We start from the raw sequence: 6000 nt of genomic DNA, 5'->3' as shown, positions 1-6000 counted from the left end.
TGGGAGGGGGTAGGGGGGCTTTGGGGTCCTAACGTTCAACTGTCATTCTTTGGGGCACCCCTCTGTTCTCATGATGTTTGTGGAGAAAAAGAATTTCGGGATGTATATTGTATACATTTCTCTGACATTTTAAGTACCTATTGAAACTCCTTACAGAGGACGCTGGGATCGAACTCCAAACTCAGACGTCCTAAGCCATAATATTGTTGCATTAAGCCGTTACGTTACTGGGGCACCCTAAATGTGAAGCATGCAGATGTAGTAAAATTTATTTTGGAATACAGACCTTTCTGGTCCAATTACACCCAAGTGACCAACTAACCTACCAACATATACATCTTTGGAATGAGGTTACCCCGTAGCCTCCTTCATTCCGCTGAGAATAAACCCATCAATCTCTCCTCATAACTAAAGCCCACACTCCAGGTGACATCCTGGCGAACCCCTTCAATTTGTTTCTTGCTCCCACATTGCTGCTGTTGTGTAGTGACTCTCACTGCCGGCCAATGTTTTATGTAGCTCCCAAATGAAGTCCCAGCTCCAGCACATAGCGCCTCAGCCCATGAACGCAAGCATACCAAATGCCTTCTTCGCTCCCCTACCCATTTGCGTTGCCATTTTCAGTCTGGCGTGGACTTGCGCCCCGGCGTCAAAGTTGCTCAGGACGCTGCCATGTACTCCACACGCGCCATCTAAATCTGACTTCCCGAAATGAATTACCTCATACTCGGCTGGACTAAATTCCAGCGCTCTCCTGAGGCGGGAGCGGAGTAAACAGGGCGTCACTCTGCCTCTCGTGGACTAATGGACTCTTAAGCATGCCTCCTCGTCACAGTGTGACCTCAAAAAACAACGGACGGGAATAAGACGCGGTTAAAGGACACAAAAACAATGAATTAAATTGAGCTTCTCTTTAATGAAGTCAGGCTCAGCCGAGGAGTTAAACAGAAGCCCAGTTCAGAAGATAACGCGCTGCGGACTTGTTTGGTTTTATTCGCCTTTGACTTCAAAGGGCTGCAAGTAAATCTTCTTCCCGGCAGGTTGCTGAAGATACTAATGAGGTGTCTTTACAACAGGAGCTTAACTCCTGATAGAGACGTGGACGGCGCTTTTCTCCCTCGATACTAACTGCTCAATCAGAGGACTGTCGCCTTATTGTTTGCGCTATGATCAGTGGCTCTTAAGCGGGAACTGAATTTCACATTAACTGTTGTTCAATAGACCAGAGAGAAGGAGAGCGAGAGAACGAGAGAGAGTGTGTTTGTGTGAGAAAGAGAGAGAGACTGAGGTAAACAAGAGGTTCTCCTTCACCAGCAAACTGCAGGAGTTCAACGTGAACGCTAAGTAGCCTCAATGCCCTGCTGAAGCTTTGGATTAACAGCTGAACACAGGTTTAATAAGCTCATGAATCGCTGCTTGGATTCATTTATGGTAAGTTTCGATTAACCTTAAAGATCATAATCTTTGGAGATATGGTTTAAACTGTGTGTTGTGGAGAATCAGAGTCAGTCCTGTGGCTAGTATCTGATGTGAAGATACTTCATTTGATTTACTTCCTTGAGCTGTCCGAAGCACAGAATATTAGACTGTAGAGGAGCTGTAACTACTTTCTATTGCTGTCTCTCTCCCCCCCCCTTTCTATCTGTCAGCCTGACTGTCTCTTCTCCTCTCTCCCTCACTCTCTCTCTCTATCCACCTGTCTGTCTCTCTCCCTCTCTCCTGTCTTTCTCCCTATCTGTCTGTCTCTCTTGCTTTTTTCTCTGTCCCTCCCTGCCTCTTTCTGTTTCTATCTCTTCCTCTCTCCCTCCCTCTCTGTCTGCCTGTTTGTCTCTCTCCCTCTCTGTGTCAGTCTCTCCCTCCCTGTCTGTCCCTCTGTCCCTCCCTCTCTATCTGTCTGTCTCTCTACCTCTCTCCTCTTTTTCTCTTTGTCCCTCCCCATGTCTGTCTGTCTGTCTCTGTCCTTCCCTGTCTCTGTCTGTCTCTCCTTTATCTCACTCCTTCTGTCCCTCTCTGTCTCCTTGTCCCTCTCCCCCTCTCGCTCCTCTCTCCAACTTGAAAGAGATGGTGGCAGATAGACTGGGTGGTGGGATGGAAGTCAGGAGAAAGACAGAAAGCGCCAGTGTCGGGAGAAGTAGAAACGGCGGGGCAGAGAGTCTGTGGAGACAGTGAATGGAGGAGGGTGAAGGAAGAGTAAAAGCTAGAGAGGAACCAATAGCCAACGGGTGGCAATGAGAGAGAACAGACTGTGACTGGGGTAAGTGGGAACACAGAGCCAGGGTTAATCTATGGCAGGTGACCGAAAGAAAGTGTGGCATCAAACCATCTCTGTGAGGAGCAATTCTGACATACAACTCTCCAGGTTGAGAGGAGAGGACAGGCTCTGAGTCACCACTGAATCATCGAATCAGCTTAGAAGGTCACCATTCAACCCAGCGTGACTGTGCTAGCTCTTAGACTATCTCTGAAAATCCCAGTGCCCTTGCGCTGCTGGGGACTGCAAGCTTCGCCCCTTGGCTACTTGAGCAGGACCCTTCTGCATGTTGCTTTCGCACTGGCTCCCAGCATTTCTGCAGACAGCGCATTGCTGATCACAACTCAGCACGCAAAAGGACACTATGCCACCCAGCCTTTGGTTCAGATTGCCTTAGAGGGGCCAAGGAAAGAGAAGTTTGAATGCCAGCAGCTGTGCGTTGTGGTCAGCCCGACGATCGGGCATTTCAACCCCATCCTCTAATAACGAGTCGTGTTAAACTGTGATTTGATGTGAAGGTGGGGAGCCTTGAGCTTATATTGAGTACAGATTGTTCCCTCGAGGCTAACGAGGAGATTCCAGACTGAAGTGTTGACTGTGGTTAATTAAAACAATTCAAAAAGATCCTAAAATATTTACATCAACCCTGAATACTCCTGGATCCTTTAATAGGGCTCGAACCCCCTCCACTCACTGTCATTTCTCCCATTCCTCTCCCCAGCTAGAGGTTATATTAACCCTTCCCCTTCCCCCTCCCCCTCATCTGGTGACCTGAGGGCAATGGGCAAGTGCAGAGCAGGGTAGTGTGTTACGCATTGCTGCTTGTACACATCCCTGGAGAGCTCATCATATAACCTCCCTCACCTCAAACTGCAAAATTTGTGCTTCTGATATTTTTACAATTAGCAGGAAAAGAAATTTTTATTTTGCACTGATCTGGTTAATTTCCTTCCATACATCCATTGCGAGCAATGCCTTAGAGCTGAAACTCCAACTCGGAGACGCTTTGAGCCACCGGGAGGACTGGGGACCCGACAGTGAGGTAGGAGGGATCTATTGGGACCAGTCTGCTGCCCCTGCCCCTGTTCCCCACCGTATGCCTTTCCTTTTGTATAAAGGGGTTTCCAGTAACCACAGCAATGTCCCCTTAGGGTAGGGTGAAGGATTTCATCCAGAGTTCCAGACCCCTGCCCACTTCATTCCAGGCGTCCGGGTCCTCTAGGACAGTCCTGCAGTCTCCCAGAGGAAGGATAAATTAAGGTAGATGGGTGAGCTAGTTAGATTGCGGATGATACCAAGATTGGTGGAGTTGTGGATAGTGTAAAAGACTGATAAAAAATACAGCACAATATAAATCGGTTTCAGATATGGGCAGAGAAATGGCAGATGGAGTTTACCCCAAATAAATGTGAGGTGTTGTATCTTGGTAAGGTAAATATAAGGAGGCAGTACACTGTTAAGGTCAAGATCCTTAACAGTGTTGTTGAGCAGAGAGAACTTGGGATCCAAGGTCACAGTTCTTTGAAAGTGGTTGCACAGGTCAATAAGGTGGTTAAGAAGGCTTATGGAATGCTTGTGTTTATTAATTGAGGCATTGAGTTCAAAAGTCAAGAGGTTATGTTGCAACTTAATAAAACTCCAGTTTGGTCACATCTGGAGTATTGCCTACAGTTCTGGTCACCCCACTGTAGGAAGGATGTTGAGGCTTTGGAGAGGATGCAGAACAGGTTTACCAGGATGTTGTTTGGTTTAGAGGGTATGAACTATCGTGAGAGGCTGGATAAACTTAGGTTGTTTTCTCTGGAGTGTCGGAAGCTGAGGGGAGATCTGATAGAGCTTTGCAAGATTATGAGAGGCATAGATAGAGTGGACAGGGAGTATCGGTTTCTCAGGGTGAAGTGTCTAATATCAGAGGGCACACATTTGGAGGTGAGGGGCTAGGTTCAAAGGGGGATGTGAGGGGTGAGTTTTTGACTCAGAGTGGTGGATGCCTGGAATGTACTGCCTGGTATGGTGGTAGAGGCAAGTATATTAGAGGATTTTAAGAGTCATTTGGACAGGCACATGGATGTGAGGAAGATGGTGGGATATGGACATGGTGTAGGTAGGAGGGATTAGTGTTTGGTGTTTTTGATTTACTTTTTAGGCCAACATTGTGGACTGAATGGCCCATTCCTGTGCTGTACTTTTCAATGTTCTAATTTCCGGAGACTGAATTCAAGATGTAACAAGATTGATAAAAACATGATTGGGAAGAGCACAAGGAAACTGTATTTCCTTTTCAGTTCAATTTCTTTGAATGCTTTCATCAATTACTAACAAGAACACTGAAGTGACGGGGTTGGGAGGAGGAGAGGAAAACAGAGCTGTTTGACAATGTGAGGCAGTCAGAGGTAAGGGACCACATGAGATGGGAACCTGAAGGACTCATTGAGTCAGAGCTGATGGTCCTGTGCGCTGGTGATGTGGGAAGTTCTGTTGATTGTCCCAGTGCCAAGGAGCAAACCCCTCCAATAAATGCACGCCTTTCTTTAAGTATACCTGCTGCAAACTGGAGGAATCGGGTCCTACCCAGATGGACACAACAAGCAAACAGAGATATGGCTTTGCACCATAAAGCAGTCCAGTCCATTGTCTCCATGGTAACGCCATCTTGCTGTGCCCCATCTCTCTCACACTAACCCTTACTTTCCAAGGAGTGCCCAGCATTGTTGTTCTTGCTGTCAGAACAAAGCAACAGGTGGTGACCATTTTGAGTCTAGAGATTAGAAACATGGAATTGTTAAGGCATAGAGGAGGCCATTCAGCCAGTTGAGCCGCTGTTGTACCCCACTATTCCTGCTCTTTTGCTCACTGCCTTGCGAGCTATTCTCTCTCCAGTCAAGCTCCCTTTCAAAGGTCCCGATTGATCCCGTTTCCAACATCCCAGCAGCAGCAAATTCTCACCCTCTGCAAAAGCACAATTTCTCGTTCCCACTGAGCGAAAATTTTAATTCCGAGTTCCAGACCTTGAGTGCTAGCAAGCTAAGAATGGTTCGACATGACAATCAGCCTGCAGGTTCAAAAGCCAAGGATGCCCGGAATTACTCGGTATGTCAGGATAATGTTCCAGATCCGAGACCTTTCAGAGGCCAGTCTGTTTCTTATTGGAGTGAAAGGAAGGAAATGCTGGAAACCAGGCAATCCAATTGGAATCAGTCTGTGGGATCTGGAAAAGGATTATTTGCTGATGTTAATGATGGCTCTCTCTGGCCCTTCCTAAGTTTCTGTTGTTTTTGATGGAACCGAGCTTTGAGAGCAGGGTATAGCCACTGTACATGGTGTGCTAAGTGCTAGCATTGAAGAGGGAATGTAGACTTCACCCCCGCCCTTCCCCGGAGAGTTGCTGAGGAGAATAGGGACGTCTCGTTGGGGTTGCTGCACAAGGGTGCAGGGTGACACAGCTAATGAGCATCACACACTCTGTGAATGGAGTTTACATTTCCCCCGGTGCTTTGGTTTCCTCCCATGTTCCAAAGACGTGCAGATTGGTAGGTTAATTGGCATGGCAAATTTCCCTTAAGTGTGTAGTAGGATCTATCTGGGATGAATTGATGGGTATGAAAGGAGAATGAAATGGACTCAGTGTCAGATTAGTGCAGATAGATGCTTGATGGCTGGCATGGATTCAATGGGCCGAAGGGCCTCTTTCATGCTGTATGACTCCATGACAATGAAGAAAGGAATATAGTGATATGGGAAATGGATAG

At 47.1% G+C, this 6000-nt stretch overlaps 1 protein-coding gene across 2 annotated transcripts in view; it reads left to right on the top strand.

Annotated features, from left to right (window-relative positions):
• Window positions 1-882: 882 nt before the first annotated feature.
• LOC140205424 (protein shisa-9-like) overlaps window positions 883-6000 on the top strand; it is a 138768-nt gene continuing 133650 nt past the window's right edge. For both annotated transcript variants that reach the window (XM_072273025.1, XM_072273024.1), the window contains exon 1: window positions 883-1431. The gene's annotated coding sequence lies outside the window, so the exon portion shown is untranslated. The remainder of the gene's footprint in view (window positions 1432-6000) is intronic.

Source organism: Mobula birostris, chromosome 11 (assembly GCF_030028105.1).
Source record: "Mobula birostris isolate sMobBir1 chromosome 11, sMobBir1.hap1, whole genome shotgun sequence".
In the NCBI taxonomy this organism is placed as follows: domain Eukaryota; kingdom Metazoa; phylum Chordata; class Chondrichthyes; order Myliobatiformes; family Myliobatidae; genus Mobula; species Mobula birostris.
This window is presented reverse-complemented; position numbering and strand designations above follow the sequence as displayed.